An 11,864-nucleotide genomic window follows, 5' to 3' on the forward strand; every position below is an offset into this window, starting at 1 on the left:
TGGCAAAAGTTTGGCAAATTTAAGAGAGCAGGATGACCAAGACTCATGAAGGAATGCGAGAAGATCGCAAGAGGATTGTCCCTGACGTAACCTATACAGATTATAAGAAGAAACTTTCTTCCGAATCTTCATATTAATCCCCTCGCGCACAGATAAGTTTTAGTAAGTTTCCCGGTGCATGATTTAATTTCACCCCCCTTCCCGCCAGCCCGCTGAAAACATGTATTGTCGCCTTATTTTCGCCACCCAAACCTCTACGTATTGCCATGAAACCTACATCACCTTACTCGCTGATGTGTGTCCTAGCCAATAAGAAAAGGAAAATATGAATAAAAATACATTAGGCCAATGTGGAAAAATATTGTGGAACATCAATCTCACTTCCCAGCATCCTAGTTCGAATGTTTTCCATCCAACAGAAAAATGTTATCAGAAGATTTCATAGGAAATTTCATCAGCTTTCTAAGGAGGTTTGTCCGGTTTTGATATGATTTGCAGCTTCCGAGAAAATAGCAAAAAACTGAAACCCATTTTTGGAAAAAAAAAAAACATGATTTTTGTTCAGGGAACTCTACCTGTTTTCTTGCTCACGTTATGTTCTTATTTTATAATCTTGTGTAGGATTTCATGCTTTCTCATAGTACCAGCAGATTTTTGATACACCTCGTAGTTTCTGAGTAAATCACAAAAAATACTGGTACTCACGGCCATGCTGCACTTTCGTCATGGGCGCACAATAACCATTATATTCCTGCCTACATAACAACGACTCTTCATCAGAGATATTACATTGTTATGTCCTGTACATACGTGGAATTCAATGGTCTTTATCATGGTTCTTACAGGAAATCAATATGTCCAATACTTTTCAAGTAAATGTACAACAAAGGTAGAACACTCCTCCGAGTGCTGCATAGTTTTACCGCAAGCGAGAGAAAATCACTCTTCCCCTGCCATTACCAAAAAAATGTGCTCCCAAAGGCTTATATTTTGATGACGAACATACGTAAAGTTCACTGATCTTTATCATGGTTTTCACAGGAAATCGATATGTCCAATAATTTTCGAGTAATGGGGTGCTTTCAAAGCTAGTATTCCACTAGATGGCTCCACGATGTGGACAAACATATTCCCCGCACTGTTTAAAAAGCATATTTTTCTTTGTTAAATATCTACACTGTTGTGTGAAACTGTGAATCATGGTAATGTCATATATCGTAATATAAATAACAGAAACAGAACACGTATATATAATGTAGCATAAATTGTTTATATTTATCATAAATGGAAATTAAAATATTGTTGATGGCATGTGATGGAAACCCACCATTTCCGTGGTCCTATTCTTTTTAAATTTCTGCTACATTTAGTGCAAGTTTGGTTCTTAATACATAGTTTGTTCAGACTGTAAATTACACCTAGTGGGTATCTTGACTCATTCAGTCTCTATGTGGGCAGAAATTTGATGTTGAGTAAATACTGGGATTCGACATTTTGCTCACTCCCTTCACGCATACGCATCATAAGACAGTCCCTTAAGCTTGGTACCCATCTTGTAGCAGCCCTTTGAACTTTTTCAGTCTTATCTATTTGTTTTTTGAGATGAGGACTCCGGACCACTGATGCATACTCCAGGGTTGGTCTGATGAATGATGTAATTATCTTTCTTAGCATGTCTTCATTTATGTATGCGAATACTATTCTCATATTTGCAAGCAGTGTATACATGTTCCGTACCTTCTCACTGATGTGGTCAGCCGGAGATAGTCTATTATTAATAATCACACCTAGATCCTTCTCACATTCTGATGTGTGTAGGGATTTATTTCCCAACTTATTATTCCAGTCAGGTCTTTTTCCACTTTTACCAAACTTGATTACATGACACTTGTCCACACTGAATTCCATTTGCTATGTATTGCTCCATTCATGAAGTTTATTTAATTCTTCTTGTAGCTCTTTACAAAAGTCTGCAAAAGTGCGCATCATTGGCCCACATATTTAGATAGCTTTCATTTCCAATGTTGCTATCTATATCATTTATATACACTAAAAACATGATTGGTGCCAGCACTGAGCCATGTGGAACTCCGCTACTCACTTCTCTCCATGATGAGTAATTTCCCTAGTACTGATCTTATTTCTCTTTTTTTGAGAAAATCTTGTATCCAACAATACAGTTTGCCTCGAATTCCTCCTTGATAGTACAGTTTCCTTAAAAGCCTTTGGTGCGGTACTCTGTCAAATGCTTTCTTAAAATCTAAATAGATACTGTCCACCCATCCTTCCCTTTTCTGTAATGTTCCTGTTACTCTATCATAGTAGCTCAACAGATTAGAAACACAAGATTTTCCTTTTCCGAAACCAAACTGTCTTTCTGTTATCATATTGTTCTTCTATATGATTTACCCAAGCTTTTCTTATCAGCTTTTCTAATACCTTGCTTACAACACTGGTTAGCGATACAGGTCAGTAGGAGAGTGGATTTTGTCTATTTTCTTTCTTGAATAAGGGAACAATGTTTGCTTTCTTCCAAATGTCAGGTAGTTTACCTTGTTCCAAGGATTCCTTGAAAATTAATAATAATGTTTTACATAACTCCTTTGCACATTCATGTAGCACCCAGCATGAAAATTCATCAGGACCATTTGCTTTTCCTTTGTCTAATTTACTTAGCTCCTCCTGTATTTCTTTTTCTCTTATTTGTATATCTGGTAATATGTGTTGGCATGCCTGTTCCATATCATCCCTCTCAAAATTATTTTCTTCTGTAAAAACTGACTGGAAATTCTTGTTTAGTGCTTCACAAATATCTTTCTCTTGTTTATAGGTGATCCCCTCATCCGTAATGGATTGTATTTTATCTTTTACATTGGTTTTGCTTCTGATGTAGCTGTATAATAGCTTCGGCTGATCACTACTTTTATTTATGATATCCTCCTCAAACTGTTTTTGGACTTCCCTCCTTATTCTTGTATAGTCGTTTCTTGCCTGTTTATAGTTGTTATATGCCCTTTCACTATTGTGTCTTCTGTATCTATTCCACAACAAATCTCTTTTTTCTGTTCATTTTTTACATTCTGTATTAAACCATTTCTTTATTTTCTTTTCTGCTTCTTTGTGCTGTGAAATGTACTTCTGGACTCCTATTTAATAAAGTTCACAGATTTTTTTATATATAGCATTTAACTCTTGTCCTCTAAGCTCCTTTTCCCAATAAGTTTCTAAGAAGTACTTCTTTATGTCATGATAGTTTCCCTTTTTATAATTTAGGCTCTTTTTGTAACTTTCATTGCTGTTAACTATGTCATATGCAATGCTGAAGTTGCAATTTAGTACTGCATGGTCGCTTTTGCTAAATGGAGGGAGATACATTAAACTGTCAATATCGTTTTCTTGCCTAGTAAATATAATATCTAGCACTGAGGGTGCATCGAGTCCTCTTTTCTGGTGCTTGCCCTTACATGTTGAGTTAAGAAAAACTTCTCCACGAGATCCAGGAGCTTTTGATCGCAACAGCTTTCTTGGCTTATTATATCTAGAATATTTCAATTTTTATTTGTATTAAAATCTCCAGTTAGTATAATTCTTCCCGATTTCTCTTCCATTCTATGTAGTAATGCTCTTAAACTCTGAATGGTACTCTGTGCCAGATCCTCATATTCGCCTCTTTCCCATGTGTTTGATCTAGGTGGAATGTACAAATTGGCTACAGTTACTTTCCCTTAAGATGTATTGATTTCTATTGCAATCAGTTCTACTTGTAAGGGTATATCTAGTTCTATATCTTTGACCTTTAGATTTTTCTTTGATAGTATTTTAATTCCTCCTCCTTTTTGTAAGTTCCTATCTCTTCTCCTTATATTGTATTCCTGTAAGTTTAGGATGTCATTTGATATCCTTGGTGTTAATTTTATTTCAGTTGGACATATTATATGTGATTCATTTCATCTGATATAATCATTTATCTCTAATAATTTAGATACGATTACATCCACATTTGAGTACATAAACTTAACCATCTTATTTACATACTTGTCATGACGTGGTTTTACTACCTTCCTCCTTTTTACTCCCTCATGTTTATGTACCACTTTCGAACTGCAATCTGAGTACTTTGTATAAAAATGTATTCCTCTCCTCTGATCTTCCCTCGTTCTTTGTTTTGCTTCCTCCCTCTTCTCTTTCAGTAATTCCAGTTCCTCTTGTGTTAGGCATCTTTTTTATCCATACATTTTTGAAATCCTCTATTCTCATGAGTTTCTTTGCGTTTTTTAGTATCTCCTCCACAGTGTTTACATTCTGGAAGGTTACCTTTAGTGGCCTTGACTTATTTCACTCATATTTCCCTAACCTTTTGTGTTCCTCTATGTCTATATTACAGATTTCCTCTGATACTTCCTTCAATATGTTCGTTACATTTGCCGTCTCCTTTTTGTCTCTCAAGATCTTCTTTCTTATTTCTTCCTCTTCTATACCAGTGATTACTGTAGATTTGTAGATATCTACTGAATCTCTGACCAATTTAGGGTTGTTTTGGATTATCCTTTTCACTTCCTTTTTAATGCTTTTTTCTTCCACCCTTGTTTCTAAGTCTTTCTTTAATTTCACCATTTCAGCATATGTGGTTTCCACATCATTTTTGTAGTTTTGCACCGCTTCATTCACCTGTGTTACTTCTCGTCAATATCACTGTTATGATCTATCAGATTGCTTGCTTGCCTAATTGTCTCTGAATCATTTCTGAACTCTTCCATAATGCTCTCATGGCTGACTACTGTACCTGCCATTTCACTAATTTTCCTCCTAAGTGAACCCACCTTTACTGTCAGCTCATCTATTGTTGTATATATATATATATATATATATATATATATATATATATATATATATATATATATATATATCATCTCAACATATCTCATCAGCCGTTTGAGTGTCCACTGCAGGACCGGCCTATCCCTACCGAAGTGGGGACGATACAGCCAATGTATCTCTACCAAGTGGCTTAGGCTGTCTAGCAGAGATTGTATATAGGGTGAGAAGTGTTTGTAAGTGTAACTGTTGTGTTGAAATGGCTTTGGATGTGTGTGTAGTCTGTAAACCAAGTGTAATCAGCCCACGCAAGCCGAATGGATGCATGCATACTTTACAGTATGTGACACTGGTTCAACCACAGCACTCCTTGTGTCCGCCAATGCAGTACGTGGCCAGAAGAATGCTCCCAAAGATTTTTACCCTGGCGGGGCAAGAACCCTCGTTCTTCAGTGTACAAAAATGCACACTTTACCACTGTACCATAGAGTCTCCATATATATATATATATATATATATATATATATATATATATATATATATATATTCCCGGTATATATACCTACACTGCTTCTCCCAAGGAAAGGGAGGTAGCCCAGACAGGACGACACACTCCCCATTTACTCATCCATTCAAACAAATTCATTCGTATCTTAGCCCCAAAGGGGAGAAGGGACAGATCCTCACCACACAGCACCACACGAGGGTCAACTGCGCAGCACAATCAGTGACATCCGCAGCAGGGCCCGACAGCAGAGCTGGTGTACCCCTGCCACATCATAATAGACACATCCCCTTACCCACACCTGACCTGATCATCTGGTCAAACAAATGTGGGAGATTATCCCCTCAGGGCTGCATCATCATTTATTCATTCACAATTTCTCTCCAGTAATTTCTATCATGCACAGCCACTCTTCCTTGCTCAACAGTCATCCCTCTCACATCCAAAGCTCTTCTCACACTGTCCATCTATCCTATTCGTGGCCTTCCTCTTAGCCTTAGACCTCTCACATCAGGCCTAGTTAGCTTTTTCACCAATCGTTCATTATCCATTCTCTCCATATGCCCAGATCATCGTAACACCCTCTGCTCTACTCGATCAGCAATCTCCTGAACAACTCCAGTTCTCCTTCGCACTTCATCATTTGTCACTCGATCCATATGCATCACTCCACACATACTCCTCAGACACCTCATCTCCATTACATTCAAACTTTTCCTCTCTGCTACACCCATATTCCATGCTTCGGCCCCATATAACACATTCGGTACCACAACACTCTCATACAGCATTCTCTTTACATCCATTCTAAGCGAATGACATCTAAACACATTTTTCATTCCTCTCAGCACCTTTCCTACTTCATTCATTCTAAACTTCACTTATGCATCTATTCTTCCAACCATAGCAACATGTGACCCTAAATACTTAAAACACTCTACCTCCTCAAGCAACTCACCATTCAAAACTATATTCATCATCCTACTACCTAACAACCTCGTACACTTCATCACTTTACTCTTATTCTCATTTACTTTCAATTTCCTCCTTTCACACACCATTCCAGGCTCCTCTGCCAACTGCCTCAATCTTTCCTCCGAATCAGCCACCAGTGCAGTATCATCTGCAAACAGCAGTTGCTTCAGATTTCACTCTCTACCATCAACATTCACCAGAGTCAGACCACCTAACACTCTTGCATTCACCTCCCTTACGACACCATCCATATAAATATTAAACAACCAAGGTGACATCACATATCCCTTCCACAGCCCCACTGTCACGGGAAACCAATCACTCACAGTATTTCCCAGTCTTACACGCGCTCTACTATTTACATAAAGACTTTTCACCCCTTTAGTAACCTACCATCAAGTCCATACAACCTTAAAACAGTCCACAAAACCTCCCTATCAGTTCTATCATACGCTTCCTCTAAATCCATGAACACCCAAAACACGTCCTTACCTTTTGCTAAATACTTTTCACACACCTGTCTCACAGCAAACACCTGATCCATACATCCCCTCCCTCTCCTAAAGTCACACTGCTCATCACCAATCACTCCCTCTGTACCCTCTTAATCAACACTCTACCATACACCTTACTTACAACACTCAACAGACTTATACCCCTAAAACTAGTACTTTCATACTTATCACCCTTACCTTTATACAATGGGACCTCTCAAGCATTTGCCCAGTCAATTGGCACCATATCTTTCAAAAACACATTCAACAATCTTACTAACCAGTCAACAACAATAGCTCCACCACCTTTCAGGGATTCCACAGCACACCCATCCATACCTGCAGCTTACCCTTTTTTCATCTCCTTTACTGCCTCCTGCACTTCCTCCTTCGTGATCAAAGAATTATTCACCTCTCCCAACACATTTATTCCATCCGCCACAATCTCAACCGCCGTTTCCTCCTCTATATTAAATAATCTTTCAAAATACTTCTCCCATCACTTCCTCACTGCATCCATCTCAATTAACATCCTTCCATCCTCTTCTTTTACTCGCTCTTCCTTCCCAGACTCTCCCTTTCCCATCCTTTTCACCTCCTTGCAAAACAGTTTCTTATTCTGTTGAAAATTCTCAGTCATCCACCTACCCCATCTCTCATCTGCTGCCACTTTAGCATCACGCACAGCCCATCTCGCCCTATTCCTCTTTTCCTTATACCTTTCATATGACACCTCATCCTACCTCTGCAGCCTCACTCCATATGCACGTCTCTTTTCAGCCACAGCAATACTTACTTCCTCGCACCACCATTCACTTCCTTTTCTTACACCACCACTCACTCGTCTCACACCACAAACCTCTCTCACATGCCCCGCCATAGTACTCTTAAACAACTGCCATTCCTCCTCCACACTGCCATGCTCCTGACCTTTCACTGCGTTCCACTCATCTTCCAATTTCTCTCTTTTATCCAACTCACTTTCAAAACCTCCCTGCCACACCTAACTCTCCTAGCTTTCACCCATCTCTTACCTACTCTTAACTTTCCCTCCACCAGGTAGTGGTCAGACATTTCTCCACCGTCCCCTCTCAGAATCCTCACATTCAGCAATCTTCCTATTACATTCCTGGACACAACCACATAGTCCATCAATGCTCTATCAACAACTCTTCCACCCTTCTGTCTCACACATGTATACTTATATCTTTCTTCTAAAACAAGGTATTTCCAATCATCATCTCTCGCTCAACACACATCCCTATCATTCGTCCCCCATTTTCATTTCTTCCAGGCACACCATGCATACCAACTACACCTTTAACTGCTACATTTCCCACTCTAGCATTCATATCTCCCATCACTACAACATTCACATTCGCTCCAAAACTCTGGAGACACTCATCAATATCATTCCAGATAGACTCCCTCTCTTCTTCATCCCTTTCACTACCAGGCCCATATGCACTCACAAACACCCACACTCACGTTCAAATTTCACTTTCACCCACATCAGTCTCGAGGACACCTTCCATTCAGACACACACTTCTGTACTTCCGGACTCACTGACAAGGCCACACCTTCTCTTGCCCTTCCTCTATCAACACCTGACAATCTTCCATTCACACTTTCAAAATTAGACTCACCGTTCCCTCTCATCTTCGTTTCACTCAAACCTAACACATCCAACTTTCTTCTCACAAACATTCTCCCAATCTCCTCCCTTTTAGCCTCAATCGTACTACATCCACGCACATTCATAGACTCAATCTTCAGTATGGGGATAACTCAATCCCCCATCCTTTTCTCTGGCCTGTCTCCTTATAGGAACTAAAATAACAGAGAAGGGGGTCCCTAGTCCCCTCACCCCGCCCCTTTAAGTCGTCTTTTACGACATGCAGTGAATGCAGTGGCAGTATTCTTCCTAACACAACCTGGTCGCAGAGTAGTAGTGCCACCCCATACCACCCCATAGTGCAGCCAGATTGTGTCCCCCCCGCCATATACTGTATATATATATATATATATATATATATATATATATATATATATATATATATATATATATATATATATATATATATATATATATATATATATATATATATGTCTGATTCAGAGGAGAGATTGAGACAGTTGGTAGAGGAGTTTGGAAGGGTGTGTGAAAGGAGGAAATTAAAGTAAATGAGAATAAGAGTAAAGTGATGAAGTGTAAGACGTTGGTAGATGGTAGGGGGAAGAATATAATTTTGAATGGCGAGTTGCTTGAGGAGGTAGAGTGTTTTAAATATCTAGGGTCACATGTTGCTGTGGATGGAAGAAGAGATGCAGAGGTGAAGTTTAGAATAAATGAAGTAGGAAAGGTGCTGGAAGGAATGAAAAAAGTGTTTAGATGTCGTTCGCTTAGAATAGATGTAAAGAGAAGGCTGTATGAGGGTGTTGTGGTACCGACTGCGTTATATGGGGCTGAAACATGGAATATGGGTGTAGCAGAGTGGAAAAGTTTGAATGTAATGGAGATGAGGTGTCTGAGGAGTATGTGTGGAGTGACGCGTATGGATCGAATGCGAAATGATGAAGTGCTAAGGAGAACTGGAGTTGTTCAGGAGATGGCTGGTAGAGTTGAGCAGAGGGTGTTGCGATGGTTTGGGCATATGGAGAGAATGGAAAATGAGCGATTGGTGAAAAAGATAACTAGATCTGATGTGAGAGGTGTAGGGCTGAGAGGAAGACCACGAATAGGATGCATGGACAGCATGAAGAGAGCGCTGGATGCGAGAGGGATGTCTGTTGAGCAAGGAAGAGTGGCTGTGCGTGACAGAAATAAATGGAAAGAAATTGTGAATAAGTGATGACACAGCCCTGAGGGGATATTCTCCCACATTTGGTCTGATCAGCTAGTCAGGTCGGGTGCGGGTAAGGGGATGTGTCTGTTATGATGTGGCAGGGGTAAATCAGCTCTGCTGTCAGGCCCTGCTGCAGATGTCACTGATTGCATCGCGCAGTTGACCCTTGTGCGGTGTGGTGCGGTGAGGATCTGTCCGTTCTCCCCTTTGGGGCTAAGATGCGAATGAATGTGTTTGAATGAATGAGTAAATGGGGAGTGTGTCGTCCTGTCTCGGCTACCTCCCTTTCCTTGGGGGAAGCAGCTTAGGTATATATATATATATATATATATATATATATATATATATATATATATATATATATATATATATATATATATATATATGTGTGTGTGTGTGTGTGTGTGTATATATAGATTTTTTCTGCCCTCATTCTCCTAAGGTTCCCAATACATGATGTACACCCTAAACTCTATCTCCATGAACACTCGTGGCACATATCACTAACATTTCATATAAATCATAAGTTATCAACAAATGTCTTAGCAAGGTACAGTATATACCTGTCCACTAACGTCCGTGGTTGCCCAGCGTCCTTATGTCCCCTGCACACGTGCCGCTACAGTACCACTAACATACGCTACACACCCACAATATCCCTCCACGAACACTCGCGGCACATTTCACGTACATTGTTCGTAAAATATAAGATCTCAATAAATGTCTGAGCAAGGTACACTACCTGTTCAGTGACGTCCGTGGTTGCTAGGTGTCCTTACGTCCCCTCCACAGTTGCCACTAAGGTACTGCTAATTTATGCTACGCACCCTAAAATATCCCTCCATGAATACCCGCGGCACATTTCATGTATACTTCACACTAAATCATACACAAATACATGACTACCTCAATGATCCCATCCTTACCTCTTCAATTATTCCATTCCTTATTACAGTACAATGTGACACAGCACCTTCAGCTCCAGAGTACGATGCACTGCTATACGGCACACACCACACTCCTTCATTAACACTCGCAGCATATTTGAAATATATTTCACACAAATTCATATGCATATACAGTATCACTATCAAAATAATTCCATCCCTAAACACCTCTAATAATCCCTTCCCGACTACGGCATAGAGGTGACGCCTGCCCCATTCCAGACTACGACTATGGTGTACGTAACGCCAGCTAGTTCCAATATTTCACACAGCCAGCCACTATATCTTTCAAACAATATACAGTTTAGGCATTGGCTTCACTATATATGTAAATGTACTCACAGCATAGGGTCCAGGGGAAGGAGAGTGGTGAAACCCCGCTGCAGAGAACACGAGTCTTGACCCCAGGCCTAACGACTGATAATGGGCACCATTGCTTTTCGAGATATATATCTATGTTCCATCGACAAAATCACTTGAAAGTATGCTTAGAAATAATATGGTATCACACTCAGTCCATAGGGGCTTCGGCTTAGGTGGGAGGGGGAGAATTAGTGTTATCCTTCTTTCCTTTCACCTTCTTCTGTCTTTCTTTCCCTCATTCGTTCCTCGTCTTTCTGCCTGTGGGTGAATTTACACTCCCTCTTCTTTCATTCCTTCATTCTGTTCTCTTACTTCTGCCCGTGGGTGACTCTACACTGAGTGACAAGCCAAATGGTTTCCTGTACATCAGGAAACCATTTACTACGCTGGGTGGTAACCATATAACCAAATTTTGGCACCTGTTGGTTTTTTAATAGGTAATTTTTGTGCTCCAATCGGATTGAGCCAGTCAAGGTATATATCCAAGGGGAGATTGGGGTTTATTGCTTACATAATGCCACTCAGGGATGAGTGAGGCTGGTCACTCTCATCTTATATGACAGGACCAACTACCTAGCCCCGGGCTCCTATGCTCCTCACGGGGCAACGTACGATTGGATGATGGATGCTTGGATGGAAAGGGACAAGTAATGCAGCACAACCCTACAGCCTGGCTACTTGTGAGGTACTGAGGTTTATTGCTACAGACAGGCTGCGAGGAGATGCTACAGTGTTGCCAAGTGTTTGCCTCGGAAGAGAGAAGAGCCCGCTAGAACGCACCAAAATTTGATGCAAATCGGCCAAAAACTTTATTTTTGGTGAATTTTATTCTGATTTTTTATGCGATTCAAGTCAATGTGAATTTACTGTATATGCCAAACCACAAGGAACATGATTCGTGTCAACGTGCCTGGGAGG

The sequence above is a fragment of the Coenobita brevimanus genome, chromosome 4, assembly GCF_032717465.1.
Source record: "Coenobita brevimanus isolate Jiangsu-jjx chromosome 4, ASM3271746v2, whole genome shotgun sequence".
Classification (NCBI taxonomy): Eukaryota; Metazoa; Arthropoda; class Malacostraca; order Decapoda; family Coenobitidae; genus Coenobita; species Coenobita brevimanus.